General features: G+C 41.5%; 1 protein-coding gene and 1 pseudogene across 9 annotated transcripts in view; one reads left to right on the top strand and one right to left on the bottom strand.

Moving 5' to 3' along the window:
* Positions 1-8,958, bottom strand: part of FUT8 (fucosyltransferase 8) — a 296,375-nt gene extending 287,417 nt beyond the window's left edge. For 3 of the 9 annotated variants that reach the window (XM_087448350.1, XM_087448358.1, XM_087448355.1), the window contains exon 1: positions 8,846-8,958. The gene's annotated coding sequence lies outside the window, so the exon portion shown is untranslated. Of the gene's footprint in view, positions 1-7,131; positions 7,210-7,634; positions 7,938-8,845 lie in introns of those variants that run through there. The other 6 variants (XM_087448349.1, XM_087448356.1, XM_087448354.1 and 3 more) reach the window with 3 other exon arrangements.
* Positions 8,054-8,973, top strand: LOC147913928 (uncharacterized; annotated as a pseudogene).
* The last annotated feature ends 13,456 nt before the right edge of the window (positions 8,974-22,429 follow it).

Raw genomic sequence — 22,429 nt, forward strand, 5'->3', positions numbered from 1 at the left:
CTCCGGCCATGCTGACGCCACGTCCCACATACAGCAACTAGAAGGATGTGCAACTACGACATACAACTATCTACTGAGGCTTTGGGGAAAAAAAAAAGGAGGAGGACTGGCAATAGATGTTAGCTCAGAGCCAGTCTTCCTCAGCAAAAAGAGGAGGATTAGCATGGATGTTAGCTCAGGGCTGATCTTCCTCACAAAAATAAAAAAAAAAAATTAAAAAAAATAAAGCTATTCAAGAAATTACTAAGGAGGAACTCAGATTTTAGCTTTAAGTCCACAGAGCTCTCAGGAAATTATGTCAAAAAGTATCTGGGGCCGGCCCAGTGGCACAAGCGGTTAAGTGTGCATGCTCCGCTGCAGCTGCCCGGGGTTCGCCGGTTCAGATCCCGGGCGCACACGACGCACCTCTTGGTAAGCCATGCTGTGGCGGCGTCCCATATCAAGTGGAGGAGGATGGGCATGGATGTTAGCCCAGGGCCAGTCCTCCTCAGCAAAAAAGGAGGAGGATCGGCAGATGTTAGCTCAGGGCTAATCTTCCTCACCAAAAAAAAAAAACCATTCCTAATTGCATATTTTCTTTAGTTTATTTGTGCATCCTAAGTAGGTATACATCTCTTCAGCTTACTCAGCATTGAGAGCATATTCTTTGTTTACTTACATATTAAAAATAACACTGTATCTCTCATCGAATGAATGCTACACACCTCTGAGCAGTATCAAACTGATACTTCCATTGTTTGGACCTCAAAAATAAAGTTTTAATTAATGGAGGCCCAGATGTCTATAATGACGTGAGAGGAAGCAGTAGGGATTACGCAGTAAACGTGCATTTCTCATGCTGCTGAGGCTCAGTTTACCAAGGCTAAGGGAAGACCTTTTGGCTGAAAGAATTTCAACTAACACCTTCCTAAGCCCCAGAGTTTCACTAAACTTTCTAAAAGAAAAAGAAAAATCTGCAACTTATAAAAAGAAAGCAAAATGTTTACCCTGGCTTAAGCACTAATTTTAAAAAACAGGTTTTCTCAAAATTACAATCCTTTGACATTTGGTAACTGAATGATTTAAGTAGTTATTCAAAGAACTCAAGACATGAAAAACATAACACAATCTCTACTGAATATATCTCTTTTAGGTACAAGTACAATTCCACGTGTTAAAGAAACTGAATCAGTTAGATCCCAAACAATCAGGGCCTTCATTATCAAACACACACTTTCTCCTTGTGAATTTTTCACAATAACTGGCTTAAACCTGCTAACAGTACTCCCATGAATGGAGAACACTGCTGTTCATTTTAGTTTAAGAGTTATTCTCTTCAATGGACACAGTATTTTTTTTACATTATATTACTGCAATGAGGCACAAGAGGAAGGTGAAGAGATGTTCTCAAAACCAATTCCTTGTAGTCAGAAACTCCAGAGATGAAGATGGAAGTAACAGAGGAGGCACGAGAATGCATCCCAGGAAGTAGGAAGAGGAGATTACCATATATTAAATACTATGTAGAACAATAACGTGACTGATATAGGACCCTTAACATGAACCAACATCTCCCATACCACTTTTTACATGGAGATACAAAATCATTTTTAATAAATAATATTAAACCCTACACCAACTGAAGTTCTTCCAGTCTCTTCTCTACTGCCTCAAAAGGAAATGAAATCATTATAATAAACCTATTGTTACATAAAAGCTAATGTTCTACCAGGAAATGATCTATGAACTCTAAGAAAAAAAATCCTATAAAGATAGTCAAATCCCACACTTCCTACCACTGTTGGGAGAGGAAGGACAACAAACAGAGAGAAGAAAGAAGTGGAAGGAAGGAGAAAAACTCAAGAAGAAATCTCCATCACTTCCAAATAAGACAGGCTCATCTCCCACTACTACGACCCTCTGCCTCTCTCAAGATCCCTCCCGTCACTGTCCCAACATAGCTAAGGTCTGAAACAATGGATATAATATAGAAGATACAAATTTTATTGTTTTACCTTTACCACTAATTAAGATATTACAATCAATTATATTTGAAAATTATAAAAACGATTTTAAAAACTAGCTTATGGGGCCGGCCCCGTGGCTTAGCGGTTAAGAGTGCGCGCTCCGCTACTGGCCCCCAGGATTCGGACCCTGGGCTCGCACACTGACGCATCGCTTCTCCGGCCATGCTGAGGCCACATTCCACATACAGCAACTAGAAGGATGTACAACTATGACATACAACTATCTACTGGGGCTTTGGGGAAAAAAAAAAAAAAAGGAGGAGGATTGGCAATAGATGTTAGCTCAGAGCCGGTCTTCCTCAGCAAAAAGAGGAGGATTAGCATGGATGTTAGCTCAGGGCTGATCTTCCTCACAAAAAAAAAAAAAAAAAAAAAACTAGCTTATGGAATGTTGACTTAAGTCATTTAACAACATTGGTATGTTTTTACAGTTTGATGGTTTGTAACTATTGTTCTTACTATAGGCAAATTTAGTCTGGTTTTAGGTATTAATGGGGTTGGATATCTCATTTAAGGGATATAATATAAATAACCAGCCACAAAATTAGTAAAAATTTAAAACTCATTCATGGTTCATTAACAATCTTAATTGAATAAGATTTACATACACATAAAACAGGTTCGTCTTAGTTTAGTTGTATGTTTGAGGTAAATCAAAGAATCTCTCATTTTCATTTTACTTTTGTTCTTCCATAATCAGAAAGTTATACCATTTGAAGTTCATATCATATGATGTTTCTCATAACTCAGATTCTAAAATAAACATCAGGTTAATTTTTCATTTACATCTAAGATTAATATCAACATTTTATTATTTATTTTCTAATGCGAACTTTATTTACATTAACCAGTCATCAAGATTGTGATTAAGCAGAACTGTTAAGTCTGATCTTCTTAACATAAATTTGTTGTCATATTTATTCAGTTTATCCCATTGGAAAATAAATTTGAAAAACCTAAGGTCTAAGGTACAACAATACAGGGCATATTTCAGTAGTGAGTAATCTTTAAAGTTTTATTCCAGAGCTTCAGTGAAGAGGTGTTACTAGAGAACCCATACAAAAGAAAAGAGAATAACAGCAAAGGCAAATTTGAACCACATCAGTACTAGCCTTATACTGGTATAATTTGTCAATTTGTTTAAAAACTTAAAATTCAAAACATATGTCCCCTTCACATGTCATTTTCTGACCAAAACAACGATCACAAAAAGATACTTTTAAAAAGTAGTACATGAGTGAGGTATTAGGTTTTGGCAAATAGTTTTATTAAAAGAAAACTTATGAAATTAACCCTATAGCTATGCTTTCTGTAAAGAGTATGAGTAACTCTTATATTGAAACATATGGCAAAATCCCAGGGGCCCTATCTGCTCTTCTTCCATTAAAAGGAAAACGTACAGTATCGTATAAAGTTTGCATGGGTTATATGTTTAGAATGTTGTAGAGATTGATATAAAGTCATTTAGCCAAGGAAGAAAAATGTTGATTAAATGCCAGGTGAGTGATATGGTTTGTTTTATTGGTTTGATTCCTAATTATTCCAAAGTGAAAGCTGTGGGGTGATGGAGAGTGGTTGAAGAAGGGGAGGTGCAGGCAGGAGAGTAGAACTCAGAGAGAAAGGAAGGTCGAGACTTGAGACTAATCTGTTAAAATATATATCTTAAACACATACACATCCCCACGTAATACTCTTCTGTTGGTAATCTTAAAAAGGTTTTTTAAAAATCAGTTGTAGGGGCCAGCCTGGTGGCGGTAGCAGTTAAGTTCACCCGTTCTGCTTCGGTGGCCCGGGGTTCGCCACTTCAGAACCTGGGAGTGGACCTACGCACCACTCATCAAGCCATGCTGAGGCGGTGTCCCACATAGAAGAGCCATATGGAAGAGCTACAGCTCTACAACTATGATAGACAACTATGTACTGGGTCTTTGGAGAGAAAAAAGAGGAAGACTGGCAACAAATGTTAGTGCAGCGCCAATCTCTCTCTCAAAAAAAAAAATCAGTTGTAAATATCTTTTACTTTTAAACATGTTTAATTATCTCATTACAGCAAACTACAACGTAACAACAATTAAAATCACAAAGAAACCATATACTATATGGTACAGAAATATAAGCCAGAGAATTACTAAGAGGAGAACCAAAGGAAATCTTGTGTTTGTCCTCTAAATGCTACACCTACTACACTACTGTTGACTACAGAAAACTAGAAGGTGATCTCTCATCTGAAAAGTACCAACAGGACCAGTATTGATGCAGGTTTAAAGGTATTATAACTGTAATACTTTTAGTTTCAGAGTCGTTTAGAATCTCAGTTTTGTTTTATTTTTAAGTAATGAAACTTATTTACATGCCTATTTTTATATTTACTCATGATTATAAAACGGAAACACTTTCTTTTACTTTTATAAATGTGCTATAATATGAAATGAGTGTATTTACCATTTAATTAAACCAAGAGCTTTACTGAATTCAGTTTATAGTAAATCAAAAATAACCATTAAAGAAATGGAAAAAGATATCTAAAAATATTTTGGCATGCCTTGTAAAACTTTAATTTATAGCATTAACTCCTTAAATATGGTAAACACCTCACTATTCTGTATCTCACAGGTACTGTCATTCCTTTCAAAGAATCTATTTTTTATCAGCATTGAGATTCTAAGAACAGCCCAACCACTAACCTCAGAAAACTAAATATTCTAATGATTTTAATATACACACTATCAGTTTCTAGCCTTGAATTTAAAGAATATGTGAACTGTGAGAAGTAAATTCACATACCTAACTGATTATAGTTTAGAAATCTAAATAAAGTGCCATAGACCAAAAAATAACTGCTTCATATTCAAAGGCACAATTTGACAGATCAGCTGGACTCATTACATTATATTGTAGGAGACAGAGGTTAAGAAGTGACCTTGGGATCCTGTTCTCCAGATGTAGAAGGCTCCATTTCTTTATTGAAAGTATCTCTACTTTTGATAAATACCTAGCTTACTACACAATTGATATCTTTGTCCATATAAGAGTCAACCCGAAGCGTTTTTGAAATTTTAGGACTGTAAATATTATAAAGAAAAAATTTAAGAACATCCAACATGCACAAAGAGTCAAGATACACTCCTTCCCTTCTGATACAATGCACAAGAAGGTTAAGAAACCAGTATCACATACTCTAAATTTTGCGACATATTTTCAGAGATTTTAAATGAGAAATTCAATAAACCTTAAGCATTTACTTTCCGCTATTTCAGATCATGAAAAGATTTTTTAACTAATTTGTAATACGCAATATATATAATTCACAAATAACTAAGTGCAGATATATGCCCATGTCAATTCCCTTACTCTTTTAATTAAAAATTTATGTTTCTTCTGGTCATAAAAATCTGGTCTGGGGTGTTTTAAAAGTTCAAACATATATTAAGCTATGCTTTGCTTTGGCACTAGCTCCCCCTCCAGACCAACCTACTAACATGACCGCACTTAAAAAAATAAACAAGGAACACAAGTGTTCCCAAGCCACAAGAAAATTTCAAAATTCACCACTTTTAAAGACATTCCAATTCCTTAAAATAACTAGTTCAGATTTGTAACCAAACACTGCAGAATGTAATCAGAATTATTGTTTTTTCAATTCCATACATCTCAAATAGAACTGACTTGTAGGAAAACACCTGCAAGGGACTCTTTAAATTTAAGAACATCTTAAAATACAATCTATACAGTGCTATATTTTATGGAAATTACTTTGAATCACTATCCTAACAAACCACATGTTATCTCACTACTATCATGTTAACTCACTACTTGATCAAAGATACATTTTTGCATCTATTTCTGCAATCTATGCAAGTTTCATTCCAGCTGTTCAGCTCTTCAATTCAAATAGAATTCTCAATTTATGAAGCAGCAAAAGGAAAATCCACCCCTCCAAACCACCTCTATGTTCCTTATAGCCTATTCCTTTCTAACTCTCTACATTTTTACATACTAAGCTATAAAATCACAATTTCAAATGCTTGAACCCCCACCTTATCCTTACTATTGTAGTATTTGTAAATCAAATAATTAAGACTTTCTATACACATTTTATGGTATATTTCACAAGGCTAACAATGTACAGGGCCTTATTATTTGGCACAGGATTTCAGGTTACTTTTAAATTACTTTAAAGAAGGGAGAATACAACTTACACCATTACTTCAGTACAGCTTTGTAGTGCATAAATAATTTCTCTCCTAAAATGTTTTCTCTCTGATGCACCCTTTAAAAGAATCATGCATAAAAACATGAAATTTAAATTTAATCAAGAAAAAAAGAATATGCACTTAACCCCAGGAAACAACAAGAAAAAAAAAAACTATAATGGGCCAGCCCCATGGGTTGGCGGTTAAGTGCGCGCGCTCCGCTGCTGGTGGCCCGGGTTCGGATCCCAGGCGCGAACCGACACACCGCTTCTGCGGCCATGCTGAGGCCGCATCCCACATACAGCAACTAGAAGGATATGTAGCTATGACATACAACTATCTACTGGGGCTTTGGGGGAAAAATAAATAAATAAAATTAAAAAAAAATTTTTTTAAACTATAATGAAGCCTTGCCTACAGTTTCTAAAGAAAGCCAAGCCAAAGTTCAGTTACTTGCGATGAGTTTAATTCTAAACCGATAGAAAACTTCTGTAGAAATTTGTTCTGCGTTACCTTGAGGTTTGTCTACTGGAGATTCTGGCTTTCCTAGGTCTACCTTCTTGAATTGGCTCAAGTCAACTTGTAAATTAATTCAAACGCGGGAAGAAAAAACAACACCTCTCCAAGCCTTTACCCGAGGCCTCAATCAAAAGGCTAATATATCGCAGAACGCTAAAAGCTCACCAGGGATAAACCCTAACCATAACATTGCCATTTAACTTAAGAAATACACTGCGTCTCTGACGTTCCGTGTGGCTGAAGATTGCAATCCCCACAGTGAGAGAACAGGTGCTGCACCCGACAGCCCACTCCTGCAGGACAAAGCTCCTTTAACTAATATGGACTCATTTAACCTTCTCAAATAAGTTTAGACGCTCAAAAGCCGCCAGCTCATCATTTCCACACCAAGTGGGAGGTGCAGCAGCACTCACGCTGTTCACTGCCCTGGCATCGGCCCCTCGCTGGGAGCGCATCTTCCTCCGGGTCCACTCCCTGATCCTAGCCGAGAACCCCTCCCGAAAGCCCATAACGCACGGGCATCCTCCATACAGTCTGTGACCACAGGGACCGAGTTGCTGGCAAGAGAGCAGGTAGGTGCAGGGAAGAAGGACACCTCCCACCCCCGCCCCCATCCCTTCCCTCCTCGGCTCCGGCCCCTGCCCTATGCGAGGATGCGCGACGCTGAGGGCAGCGGCGGCGCCCCTCACCCCCGGCCCGCGCCCGGGCACCCCCAGAGCGTCCCGGGGGCTCCCTCCCCACTTTTCCCGGAGCTGCTGAATAAGCAGCAGCAGTAGCAGCAACAGGCCCGGGGGTCGCCTGGGGAAAAAGACCAGCAACAGCCCCCCGCCACAGCCCCGCAACCCCCGCAGATCCCGCGCTTGCCCAGCCCCAGACCCCGAGGCGCGCGGGGCCCGGCTCCCAAACGCCCCCTTACCCGCAGCGGTTGCAGAGGCGGTCTCCGCCGGTCCCCAGTTGCAGCCGCTGCCGCCGCCCCAGCCCTCAGCCGCAGCTGCCCCGCGCCGGGGGAGCGGGAGGGGTGGCTGGGTGGAGGATGCTACTCCCGACTGAAGGGAGAGGAAGAAACGGAAACAGGAACCGCGCCGCCGCCGCTTAACGGAGCCTTCGGCGCCACTGACCGAGGGAGAGCGCGAGGCGGCGCGAGCCGGGCAGTCGCTGACAGCGCGAGACCGAGCGCGAGCCGGGTCCCCGGCGCGCGACCCCGAGCGGCGCCGGCCCCATTCCGCGAGGACAGGAAGGGGACGGGTTGGCTGGGGGCTGGGAGGGGGAGGGGGCGGGGGCCTGGAGCTGAGGGAACCCGGCCACTCGGGTCGGCCCGAGATAACGCGCGCACGCGCCGGAGCGGCTATGACAACGAGCGCAGGCGGGGAAGCCTTGGCCAGCGCGAGCGTGCGCGCGGATGGGGGCGCGCGCCCCTCAGCGTTCCAGGCTTCTGGGAGAGGACGCGCATGCGCCGGCCGCTGCCCCCTACGGCGACCCTGGCATGTGCCAGGGCTTCCCCCCGCCCTCTTCTCGCTGCGCCCGTGGACAGCATAGCTGCAGCATCCAGCGCCAGGCACAGCCGCGGGCCACAGCGGAACCGGGAGGCTTCCAGCAGGGCAGCAGCCCCGCGCGCGGGCGCCGCCTCCAACATGAGCGTAGGCCGCCCTCTACCGCCTGCAGGCCGGAGGCTGAGGGGGGCGCGAGTGGAGCCGGGTTCCCCACTCCCGGGAGCGCCACCTCCAGGGAGTGCCGTGTTCCCGACCGCGGGGAGCGGAGCGACCCGTGCCGGTTCGGCCCGCGGCCCTAAGAAGCATTGGTATGGAGATCTGAAGCAGGCTCCTTGCTACTTTTTAGGGGTGATCGCTGCTGCCCAACCCCTGCAGCCCAGGTCTGGCCGCTCGGCTGCAGCTCGCAGCGCAATCGCAGACTGGCATCGCACCCACAAGCGCCTAGCAAAGCCCTATTTTATCTTGTGAGAGCTGTGTTTCCACATTCGCCCTGGCAGAAGGACCCCCCACGGGGGCCTAAGTTGGATGCCTGGCCTCTCCCCCGACCCGCCGTAGCGACAGCCCCTCTGAGGCGGAAGTTTATTCAGTACGGGAAAGAGAACATGGGGAGGGAGCTTTTCCCTAGGATGCTTCCTACCCGCTCGGACTCGGGAAATTCCTGGCTCCCGCGGTGCAGAGTAGTGGGCCGAAGACCTAGATCGCACCAGCCCAGAGGGCGAGCTGAGCCGGAGGATCCGAGCGCGCCGCCGGGGCACACAAAGTAGTCGCGGGCCGCGGGGGGGGGGGGGGGGTGCCATAGCGACCAATCAGAGCCGCGAGCCGCGTGAGTGGAGTGCGAGCCGACGAATCAGATGGCCGGAGGATGAGCTTCCCGTAGCGTACTCTTCCCTGTAGCCTCCAGAGCCAGATCCCAAACCTGGGGCGCTGTACCGCTGAAAAGCGAAATGGTGCCCTAAAGACAGAAGGATTATTTCTCTAGTCTTGGGTATTTTTAAGTAAATACCTTGAGTACTTATCCCAGAGCAAATAGCGGCGGCCTTTTAGATGCTGAGTATGAAAAGGATCACAGAGAAGAGATTTAAGAGGCAGTGGCCTGCCAAGACTGCAATCTTCCTAATAACGTTAATAAATTTACAATATTTATTGAGACCTTTTTATAGGCCAGGAACGGTATTAGAGAAATACAAATAAGATATTGCTGATCCAAAGAGGAAGAAAAGTTCCCTGTCCTCAAGAAGCTCAGCTTCTTCTAAGGAGGTTTGCTGGACCTTGTGCCTCTGTCTGATATTTATTGTCAGCCTTTAAACAAAAAGTTCTCCATGAAGTAGTTGGCAGTCATTTTTATGATTATCTTCCTGTAATAAGAAAAAATTGAGAAAAATGTAGAGTGACTTATCTAAGGTCACACAAAAAGTATACTAGCAGAGCCAGAATTATGTTCTAGCTCAGAGAGCTTAGATTTCGTCATTCAACAATTGTTTATTGAATGCATGGTTGCTATCCTCCGCTGAAGAGGTTTCTGCACTAAGCTTATAAACAGAACAAAATTCTGCAATAAAGGCCACACGCTTTGGTTTTTGGAAATGAACAGAAATTTTAGGCGTATGCTACATTAAGATTGGTTAAAGGCCAAAGTCTTATCAGTCATACTCTAGATAATTTTTAGAAGTCAGAGATGAGGTGAATATTTACTTTTTAAACAGCATTTTAAAAAATATTTTAGCAAGCATGTTTAATTCTAAAGCTTATCTTGTATAATACTTTAAGATCTCCAAGTTCAAAGCTTTACTTTACATTTGCCTCAAAATATCTGGGTTTTTATCTGGCCTTCATTTTCCTTTCCAAAAACCTAGAAATTAAAATACTTGTCTTCTCTACCTCCTTCTGAACAACAACAAAAAATCTGTCCAAAGAATGTTTGTCCAAAATTTAGTGCATTTTTATAGGACAATATAATACATATTAAAATACCAAATAACTTTGGTGTCTCTAGAATACATTCAGAAACTAGTTCTTCAGCGATTCCAAGTGTGCTCTGTTGGGTCAACGTGCTTCTTGGCCTGTGACCGAACGCTGTTATCAAAGCCCTTTCCAGGACGTGCGCAGGATTTAGCTGCCATCTCAGAACTGGAAGTATCAGTTAAAACAACTGACCTTTGAGAACAAATATTTACATATTAAGTTCCAGGTCAATAATGAATTTCCAGGGCCGGCCCCGTGGCTTAGTGGTTAAGTGAGCGCGCTCCACTGCTGGCGACCCGGGTTCGGATCCCGGGCTCGCACCGACACGCTGCTTCTCCGGCCATGCTGAGGCCGCGTCCCACATACAGCAACTAGAAGGATGTGCAGCTATGACACACAACTATCTACTGGGGCTTTGGGGGGAAAAATAAATAAATAAAATCTTTAAAAAAAAAAAATAATGAATTTCCAGAAAATTCACAACAGTCCCAGCTTTTAAAAAATACATTTCTCTTTGGGGCCGGCCTGGTGGTGCAAGCGGTTAAGTGCACGCGCTCCACTGTGGCGGCCCGGGGTTCGCTGGTTCAGATCCCCGGCGCGCAACACCACACGGCTTGTCAAGCCATGCTGTGGCTGCGTCCCATATAAAGTGGAGGAAGATGGGCATGGATGTTAGCCCAGGGCTAGTCTTCCTCAGCAAAAAGAGGAGGATTGGCAGATGTTAGCTCAGAGCCGATCTTCCTCAAAAAAAACAGAAGAAAAAAAAATACATTTCTTTTCCTCTCTCCACGGGGGAATATTACTGAAACTCTACCTTCCTCTTGCCGGGTTAAATTCTAAGGGAGAAAGTATCCCCAAAAGGTTCTAAACATCACTGGCCACCAAAAGATATCTCTGTCAAAGGATGTTTTCTCCACAAGCTCCAGCCTCTCCCACTGCTGCTGGGCCCTCTCTCTCTATTCACCTTTGCTCCCTGCCTCTGCCTCTGATCACTCCTGGTTTCTGATGTTTGTTTAAGCAAGTACAAGTGCCCCACCACTTGCTTCACCCCTCCTTCACCAACTAGGCTTGAGAACTATCTTTGCTTATCCAAAAACTTACAGACAAGTTCCGCTCAACAAAACATTGTACAGAACATTCTTCATGACATATTACACTGAGAACTAATAGAACCTTGTTAGTACATTTTATTCTTTTACACAGCCTGGGTCAAATTCTTAGTCATCAACCAGAGCTGTGGGGTATTGGGGGTGGAGCAAGGAGGAGTCAACCATTAGACAATGGAAAAGACCAAAATGAAAGCTAAGTGAGCACATGAGTAGCCATTTTATTGAGAGATTAGCTAGATCAGAGTTAATGAACTTGAATACTAACATTTCCAAAGGTGTGAGCATTCATATAGGAACTAGTTTGAAACTTACTACCATTTTATTAATGACTGTGATAAAAATAACAGCCAAGGTGTAATATTGCTGAGTGCCAGACTCCATGATAAACTCTTTACCTCCATCATTTAACTCTCAAATCAACTGTTTGAGGTGGACCCTATTGTCACAGTGGGGAGATGTGTGGGGTCACAGAGAAGGGTTGAGGAGGCTCTCAGGAGAATCAGCAGCAGCTACTGACTAAATAGTTGAGAAATTTTTCCATCTCTCCCAATGTGGACCGACTGAATGTCAGCCCTGGAAACATTCTTAACATTTAATTGTTCTTGTTTTCTAATTGTCGCTCTAGCTACATTTTAGGATTCCATTTCACAGCAAATCATCCAAAAGACAGCACTGTTATTGCTACATGCAAGATGTGACCTTGCATTTTACCCATTTGGGCCTTAGTTTTCTCATCTGTAAAATAAAGGAGTTGGACTAGATAAGTTTTAGTTGTTTGCCAGTTCTAAAACTATATATCTACCAGCTTGACACACCATTGACAGTAAGTACAACAACGAAATATGGAAAAATAGTCTATATTTTCAAATCCAATAAATGTTTTAACTCACTTTTGAGCCAACCCCTTAGATAGAAACTCTATCTACACCCGCTCATTAAAGAGCCAGAGCCAGTCTTTCCAATCAGAAGAGTAAATGAAGTGATTGATTTAAAGGCTGATGAAACTAACCAAACCATCCCTCCCTATGACTTGCTTCTGTGGCTGAAATTTCTGTCTTCTCTGTTGGGGTAAAGTATCATATAGTTCACACTGTTAATTTCTTATTCAACATCCACCCCTGTTCCTTCCTTATTAATCAAGTTCCTTGTTTTTGTTTTTGTTTGTTTTTTAGGTAACCATCCAACCTCCAGCTGCAGAAAGGCAACTCAATTAGCCTGAGTCAATCAGTAAATGAATTCCCTGGTATGGTAGGGACTTGTAATGCTTACCCAGGCATATACAGACATTACATTTTCACACATAGATCCCTGCCACCCACCCCCACCCTTGTAGTTGGCTGAACCATGTGACTAGTTATAGCCACTAGAGCCATAGACTATAGTGGGTTGTGGGAAGAAGTGATATGTGTCACTTCCAGGTAAAACATTTAATTGCAAGTATAAGTCCTTACAGTGTTTACTCTTCCCCAGCCACAGGACCCGTATTGTTGAAGATAATAAAGCCTTTGTCAGCCTAAGTCCCCAAGAAAGGACAGTGTAGAACAGCCCACCTCCCACCCTCATCAAGTCAGGATGGATATATAGTTTGAGTAAAAAATGCAAGTTTGTTGTTTAAGCCACTGAGATTTGGGGTTATTTTTTTACTGCAGTATGACCTAGAATATAAATTATGCTAGGTCCTACATTATTCTAATTAATACACCTGAAAACCATTATAGTCCTGGGGTAAACTGGCACAGTCGGACTGAAGGGAAAGATTTTTAGTCCGTGCTTAGGGGAGAAGATTCTCTCTTTCCTACCAGGTATGAACAAGTCAGCCTATAACCCAGATTGCCAGTGGCAGCAATCTAACAACCACAAGAGGAACTAACCTTAGAATGAAGTCAGCACACTAGGATGGCAGAGAGAGAGAAAAACCCTTGAAGATATTATTGAGCTGATGGTTGTATCTCTCCTGAAGGCTAATCTTCTCTGAACTTCTAATTCTGCAAAATAATAATTTGTTTGCTTCTCCATAACACTGTAAGCAGAAACTACATCTTGTATATCTTTAGTTTCATCGCAGTTCCTAAGACAGATCTGGCTCAAGAAGCACTCAAAAATATTGAATGAATTAAAATTTTTAAAAATATAATAGCTCACACTCTTGCCTTCAGAAGTAAAATATTACCTGCATTAACAAGGGGAAAAAGTAATTTGATTCAACCCAATCTTTTTACAGATGAAGAGATTGAGACTCAGATACGTTACAAGATTTATCAAGTTCACGTAGCTTTGTTATGGCAGAACTGAGGGAAAAAAGCACCTAGTAATTGCTTCATCAAAAATGACCATAGTGGGCCGGCCCCGTGGCTTAGCGGTTAAGTGCGTGTGCTCCGATGCAGGCGGCCCGGGTTCGGATCCCGGGCGCGCACCGACGCACTGCTTCTCCGGCCATGCTGAGGCCGCGTCCCACATACAGCAACTAGAAGAATGTGCAACTATGACATACAACTATCGCCTGGGGCTTTAGGGGAAAAATAAATAAATAAAAAATTAAAAAAAAAAAAAAAATGACCATAGTTTCCAACTCAAGATAGAGAAGTAATGAGACAATATATTACCCTGGTAGTTAAAAATTTTGAAGTTAAGACAAATATAGCTTACTTACTAGTTATATGATCTTGGACAAGTTACTTAACCTCCCTAAGCTCTGGTTTTTCTATCTGTAAAAGAGGATAATAATCCCTAGCTCAGAGACTTGTGAGGAAAAAATGACTCAACATATAAAAAGCATTTAGCTTAATGCCTGACACATAAACATTCCATATGTTGCAGTCCTATCAAATGGTGTTTATTCATAGCTAAATCAGTTTTTTTACATTAGGATAGATCTTGTTCTCCATCATTCATTTAATTCAGACCACTGGCCTGTGTTTTTCCATCATGTATAATTATGGTGTAGATTATACAATTGTGTAGCCAGCACCCAACTTTCCTATAGGAACTGGCCCTCCCATTTCCACACTTTTGTCTTATGATGGCAGCAGGAGAAGCCATGTTACTGCTGACTATCCCTTGGCCACAGCTAATTGGTCAAGAGGTGGATACCTGACCCAAGATGGCCAATGAAGCCATTCCTCCAAGAATTTTAGACTTTGGAAGAGAGGTCATCTCAAGCCTCACCTAGATATAAAATCTGGGAGATGTCACTGGACATGTTTTTTTGCCAAGTGGAAAAACATATTCTGCATTGAGAATAGAGTCAATGAACAGAGGGAAGCAGACAGGATGGAGAAAGTGTCTTTGTTATACTGGAATTCCCATTTCCAGGTTTTCTTGACCATTGGCAGAATCTCTGCCTTTTCTTCTGCTTAGACTTGCCTCTTCCAAGAGTTTCCCACATATCCTTCTAATATATTCCCCATTTTGCATAAGCTAATTCCAGGTGGGTTTATTTTAGATGCAATTAATGTAATGATATGTTATATGATGTTATCATAAAGTAAAAAATAAGAGGGAAAATCCTTAGATTCATTATCTTTATTAACAACTTGAGAGATACCTCTAAGAATATGATCATCAAGTTTATAAAAAGGAATCAATAAATTTTTATCAAATGCCAACTATATGTAAAGTACCTGTGTCAGAGACTTCAAATTACCCCCTATATGTATTCTCTCATTCTTCCATAATAACTAACACCCTGCTTCTTAGATGGTCCTATTGCCACTCAGCTAAAATCTTATATTTCCCTGGGCCGGCCCCGTGGCTTAACGGTTAAGTGCGCGCGCTCCTCTACTGGCAGCCCAGGTTCGGATCCTGGGCACGATCCTGGGCGCGATCCTGGGCGCGCACCATCGCACCACTTGTCCGGCCATGCTGAGGCAGCGTCCCACATACAACTAGAAGGATGTGCAACTATGACATACAACTATCTACTGGGGCTTTGGGGAGAAAAAGGGAAAAAAAAAAAAAAGGAGGAGGATTGGTAATAGATGTTAGCTCAGGGCCCGTCTTCTTCCTTAGCAAAAAAAAAAAAGGAAGATTGGCATGGATGTTAGCTCAGGGCTGATCTTCCTCACAAAAAAAAAAAAAAAACTTATATTTCCCAGTCTCCCTTGCAGTGGGTGTGGGCACGTGACTAAATTCTGGCTGTTGAGATCTAAGCAGAAATGTTGCATGAGACCTCTATTAAAGAAACAAGGTCATAAAAAGAAAGGGGATATACTCTTCTTATCCCTTCTCTCCATCCTATTACCTGGGATATGATGTGATGACGAGCCCTTTCAGCCGTCTTGGACCATGAGAAGAATGGTCATACCCTGGGGATAGCATAATAGTGAGTACGAAGGAGCTGGCTCCCTGACAACTTTGTGGAATCTCCATTCCAATCCTGGACTGCTCACCTCCAAAATTCTTTTATGTGAAAAAGAAATAAGCTTCTATCTTATTTAAGTCACTATCTTCTAGGTTTTTCTGTTACATGACACTGAACCTAATCCTGATACAATGCCACAGTAGTTTGATAAATGATATTGAGTTAAGTTGGATTGTTAATGCTCTACAAAAAGAGAAACAAACCCAAAAAGATTTGAAAGAAATGTAACAAAGACAAGTACATGGTACTATATTAAAAGATTTTAGGGCCGGCCCCGTGGCTTAGCGGTTGAGTGCACGTGCTCCGCTGCTGGCGGCCCGGGTTCGGATCCTGGGCACGCACTGACGCACTGCTTCTCGGGCCATGCTGAGGCCGCGTCCCACATACAGCAACTAGAAGGATGTGCAGCTATGACATACAACTATCTACTGGGGCTTTGGGGGGAAAAATAAATAAATAAAATCTTTAAAAAAAAAGATTTTAAACCAAAAATGAAGATACAGACTGGGAAAGAATGGGATAGGTGCAAGAGAAAAAAAAAATTCAGAGAGAAAAATTCCAGCCAAAAAATAATAATAATAATTTACCACTGTCCGTCTGTTGTAAATACTTGCTCCAGTAAGAATGAGCCTTGCTAAAGTCACCAAAGTTCTGATGTTCCACTTTGCAGGGGCAAAAACTCGATCTTATGAGTTCACCCCAGGGAAAATCAGATTCTGCGAAGAAAGACTAACTAACCAAACTGAGAAAAGTCTGAAACACCAGAAGGCCCTTAAGGGCAGAGATCCTGTCTGTCTTGATCACCACCATGTAGCATATTTTTGGAATGGGTTAATTAATTTTCATTGCAATATAACTGCCAAGGGGATCAAGAAACTCATAACCTCTGAGTAGTCAGGATCTTCTACAGTTACTATGGGAACAAGGCAGTATAAAGTCGTGGTTCAGAACGCAGATTCTAACTATATTTGAATCCTGTTCTGCCACTTAATGGTGATGAGACTTTGGGAAACTTTTTAAACCTCTCTCTGTCTCATTTTTTAATTCATGTAAAAGGGGAATGATAATATATATATTTTTTTTTATTTATTTTTTTTCTGAGGAAGATCAGCCCTGAGCTAACATCTGATGCTGATCCTCCTCTTTTTGCTGAGGAAGATTGGTCCTGGGATAACATCTGTGCCCATCTTCCTCTACTTTATACGGGACACCGCCACAGCATGGCTTGACAAGCGGTGCAGAGGTGTGCACCCGGGATCCGAACCTGCGAACCCTCGGGCCACGGAAGCGGAGCGTGCACACTCAACCACTAAGCCACTGGGCAGGCCCTGGAATGATAATATCATCTACCTCATCAGGTTGTTGTTACTGCAAAATGAGTTACTATTTGTAAGACTCTTAAGAAGAGTGCCTGGCACAGAGTAAGCACACAATAAATGTTAGCTATTTATAGCTCTACAAAAACTCTAAGATAAAGCAAGCCTTTGTGGACACTATTGCTATTATCTGATCTAAATCCAGAGTCAAGATAACATGAAAGCAGAACCACAGGAAGAAAAATAAATAGGTGATTGACAAGATTTCCTGGACCATTCCTGAATGTCATTTCAGTTCTGTAGTACATGGCTACAACACAACTGTTGGTATTTAAAACAAAGAGTTCTAAAACAAGGTTCTAAAAACAACCCCCTATAAATTGTGCTGACACAATTTACAAGTAGACTTGTAAACTCACAGATAGGGTCAAGTGGAGCTAACTTCTATTTATTTCAAGGCTGATCATTTAGTTTGAAATCCATTCCCAGTCTGCTGGGCTCTTACACTGACATGTCAAACAGCTAAGTCCATCCAATTTACCTGAGTTCTTTAAGGTGCAAGGAGCCAAGTCACTTGAACTGAAACTTACCCTGAGCTGAACTGCCATCAGATGCTGAGGTGACTGGAGACCTGCTCCTCCGTGTTTCTGTCTCTCTCGTTCGTTTCTGCTCCTCTGCTCTTCTCTCAGTGCCAACTGACTTCCATTCTTTATTCTACCTTTTGGTTTCTGCTTGCTCATAATTTTTGTTCCCTTATAATTACATCTTTCTCATGGCATAAGACACAATCTTAACTTTCAAATTCCTAGTTTCTTAGTTCACATTCTCCAGAGACAGAAATCTTCTTGGGTCTTCGTATCTTTCTCTACTAAGTCACATCATAGGTCTTCCGGCCTTCAATCAGGTGTTAATTCTGGTCCAACCTACTGTGTCAAGGCGATGGTGGCTGCACCTTCGGCGGGAGCTATGGGCATGAAAATGGCAGACCCTTTAGTAGACGTAGGAGGTGGGCAGACACAAAAATTGACATCTCTGGTACACTGCTATACCCCCTTCCCTTACTTTCTCCTTCAATTTTCTACAAATGTCCTAATCCCTCCAACATTCACGTATAGATCTTACCACTCTCTCCTTCTATCCTCAGTACTTGGCAATTTAACTCAATCTCAGCCTTCATATTGGCCTTTGCAAATTCTCCAGTGCATTGTTTCTAGTAAATGTCAGTCTTGCTTTGTTTATGAAGTCAGGTGGGCTGTGTTGGAGTTCATCTCCACATAGACCATCTAGCTTCTCACCAACCAAATGACTCAGCCTGCCTTACATTGGTCTCGTCACAAAGTGAGCTCAGGAGAAATCATGAGCTATGTAAATGCAACACTCATGGCTCATTTTAAAATCAGCAAAAAGGTGAAAGCCTTGTGATAAAGGGATAAAACTATCTTCATATAGGAAAGATAGACGTCTCAAAAGCTAATCTCCAGACAATGCTAATGCTATCATGTGTTGAAACAAAGATTTTATGAATGTCTAATATATAAATAGTGGCAATAAAAGTCATATAGCTCTGAATTAACAACAAGGGAGGCTGGGAAATACAGAGGAGCACATGAATATTTGGTGGGCACTAATGTCTCTGCCACATGTGGTAGATGACTTACACAATCATAGGTGGCATGGCTCTGCATGCAATAATTTAAACAAGAAATAACCAGGAAATGAAATGGATAGCAGGAGGCGAATTTTGGAAAGTGTGAAGGATGTGATAAGTAATTAGGTGAAAAAGTGACTAAAGATGAATGAGATTTGGGGCTTGGGTGACTAGTTATTTGCTACCCATTTATATAATTCATAATTCTGTATAATCACATTTAGAATTCAGGTCTTCTGATCCCAAACCCAATATTCTGTTCATTCTGTCAGGCTCAATATTTCATTTACGAAAAAGCAAAATCCTAACAAAGGATCATTGAATCACATGGATTCACCACTATGTCCTCAGTGTTCAGAATAGTGCCTAGTCTATGGGAGATGCTCAATGAATAGTTATTGAATGAATAGATGAGTGAATGAATGAATGAAGAAAGTGGACTTTGTTTCAACAGAAGGGATTTGACTAAATAAAAGGAGTTTTGTCTTTACATGTTGTTAGATCCTGCAAATGGTTTCCCAGGAAGTTCTAATACCTTTTAATAGCTATTTTTAAAATATCGTAGGAAACCTTACCATACTTATGTCCACATTCCTAAATAATAGAAGAAATCCAATTAACTTCGTCTTTCCTTTTATAGGAGTATTCTTCATTTTAAAAATAAGGCCTAATAAAATAATCTATGTAGCCCTTTCACTTTTAATATTCTGTGTGCCTCTAAGACAAAATGTGCTTGATTAGTTCTCCTCCACAACTTACAGTGAATGCATTTACTGCTCCTCCCAGATAGATATGGCTGTGGTGACCATATTTTTCTCACCAAATGGAGTGAAACTAAATCTAATAACTAAATCTAATACTTAAAATCTGAATTTTCCTGTAAAGTCTAAGACACATAGACACTATAGGGATGAGTCTGAAATATTTATTTAAATTCTGAATTATAGGTATGATTCCTCATGACCTTGTACTTAAAGTGTCCTTGGCTGTTTATCAGGGCTGATGTTCACCAATATGGCAAAATTCTGATTGGTCAGGGGTCTATTTTAATTTTCTGAGCCCATGCAATAGTATTTTGAACAATCAAAGAATTCTTTATCTTCTGTGAGCTTAATTTAGTAACAGGGAGGCTAACTGAGCTCTGGTAAACAGGGTTGCACACAGATAATTTTGATTTTGTGGTAGGAGAGTTTTTATCCTTTCTTCGTTGTCTCCCAGCTACCACCTACCACTTTGCTCACCAAAGGACCTGGGATAAATTATACATTCATCATATCAAATCTCGAACTCTAGTATCACATGCGAGGAGATAAGACAAATTTTTACAGGTAGACACTAACTTGAGTATATATATATTTTTAATGGTTTTAGGCTTAAATCAGTCATGCTCTGACAGAGTAGCATGGACCATATAATGTCTGGAGGTCCCTCCTATATCTATGACTCATAATTTTCCACGTAGACAGTTCAAGAAAAACCAAACTGCTATATATGGATGGTCACTAAATTGCTTTGCACAAGATAAAGGATATTACTCTTTTTATTATAGTCAAGATGAAAGTTGAGGGGGGACAGTCCCGTGGCCTAGTGCTTAAGTTTGGGGTGCTCTGCTTCGGCAGCCTGGGTTTGGTTCCCGGGCATGGACCTACACCACTCATTGTCAGCCATGCTGTGGCAGTGACCCACATACAAAATAGAAGATTGACACAGATGTTGGCTCAGGGCGAATCTTCCTCAGCAAAAAAAATAAAATAAAATTGAATTAAATGCATCAGACTTCTCCTAATATCCCTACAATCTTCTCCAACTGCTAGAATCCCCTTCCAGTGCTTCCTAGACTCAGAGCAGCACAAGTTACTGTCTTCCTTTATATTTCACAGCCTCCTTGGTAGTTAAGTTGGAGCCATGTTCTAGCCAAGAGATGTGGACAGAAATGATGTAAGTCACTTCCAAGTCTGGTCATAAGTGCCCCTGCAAGAACCTCCAGCTCTTTCTTCCCCTGCCTTGGTGATCTTGGAGTCTACATATTCCAGATGGTCTCACTATAAGATAGAGGTAGATAGCCTAGATCTCTGAATGTTCACTAGGAGGAGAGCCACTCTACAGGTATTAGACTGTGACATGAGCAAGGAATAAACCTTTATCACATTAAGCCACTAGTGTTAATTAACCAACTACTCTACTGGCTGAGAGGATAATGGGGAGCTAAAGTCTAGCCCCTGATTTAGTTACCAAACCATGTGCCTTGGCACAGTCTTGTGCCAAAATGAGTGCCCTGCTCTGCATGCCCCCAGGGGAGATGACTTTTCTAATTCAAATGCCATATGGACTAGCAGTGCCCCTGATTGTATCCCCTCTCAATTGATCGCCCTGTCTTCACTTTTTTTCCCCCTTTGCAATCCCTCCATAAAAAACGGCCAGATTAATATTTCTAAGGCACAACTCTGACCATGCCATTTCTTGCTTGGAAACCCCCAAAGGGGCCCTATTCCTTCATGGATTAAGCCCAAAATCCTTAACATGGTCTCTAAGACCCTCCACAATTCATCAAACAAATCCACCTGTGCATCCCAATCACTACCTTTGTCTCCTCACCTCGTGTTCTCCAGTTCTGGAAGCTAGCATGGCATGAAGCCAGAGCTCCCTCAGCCTGACTCTCCATAGCAGGTGCACCCCACCTCATATCCAGCATTCATTGACCTAGTTTATGGAACCTCCACCTTCACTCACTCTAAGAATTTCCATAGTATAGAATTTCTTCAAGTCCCCCAGCCTTCTGGAGTCACCTTTTCCTTTAATATCCAAATTAAAAGGCTCAACTTCCAATCTATGTATTTTAAGGGCGACTCCATCTGGTTTCTTTGTGGGGAGAAGAGGGTTTGTCTCACAGTTGTTCTTGAGTTAATTCACTCTATAGTGTGCTCCTCCATTCTGGCTCTGCAGCATAGCAAGAATTCAGCTGTGTTCTCAACCCTGGTTGGATCCTACTTGTGTGGAGGGTGTCAATAGCAATTCATCTCACCATGAGGGAACCAAGAGGTGAGGGAAAGACAAGAACATATAATGCATCTATTACTACTTTGTGTAGTGGCTAGGATTGGCAGATAAAATATAGGATGTCCAATTAAATTTGACTTTCATATAAACAACAAATCATTTTTTAGTACAAGTATGTCCAAATATTGCCTCAGATATACTTATGCTAAAAAATTATTTGTTGTTTATCTGAAACTCAGATTTAACTGAGCATCCTGCATTTTTATTTGCTAAATCTGGCACCCCTAGTAGTGGCTTCGCTTTTGTTAAATTCTTGATCTTTGGCTCAGATTTGGGGCAGGGGGAGGGACAGCAAGACTCTTCCTGCCAATACATGATCTACCAAAAATACTGCCATTTTAAATAACATTTTCCCCCTCAACAGCAATGTTTTCCTTCCTATTATTCATGTGTTATAGTGATTTCTACACAATAATATCTCCCATTTGACAAAAATAGGCTTCTTGAAGTCAGGAATCTTATTCTCCATATTCTTTCATTGGCTGGCTGGATCTTGGAGGCATCTTTCTGGCACTGACTATGTACTTGCTCCATTGGCATTTCAAGAATTTAAAACCAGCAATAGCGCCAGAAATTTTAAAGCAGATAACAGAGTCAGAAGAAAATGGCTTGGACGTGTATAATAGCAAATCCTAGCACTTTTTCTGGCTTGCGTAATGAGCCATGGATTTTTAATTTTGGACTTGCACATATATTTCCAAATATCTCCCCAGGTCTTCCAGGAAATACTTGACTGGGTTTTATCTGAGGTGCATCAGACACTCATAGG

Source organism: Ceratotherium simum, chromosome 24, assembly GCF_057802395.1.
Source record: "Ceratotherium simum simum isolate JZ-2026a chromosome 24, ASM5780239v1, whole genome shotgun sequence".
NCBI lineage: Eukaryota > Metazoa > Chordata > Mammalia > Perissodactyla > Rhinocerotidae > Ceratotherium > Ceratotherium simum.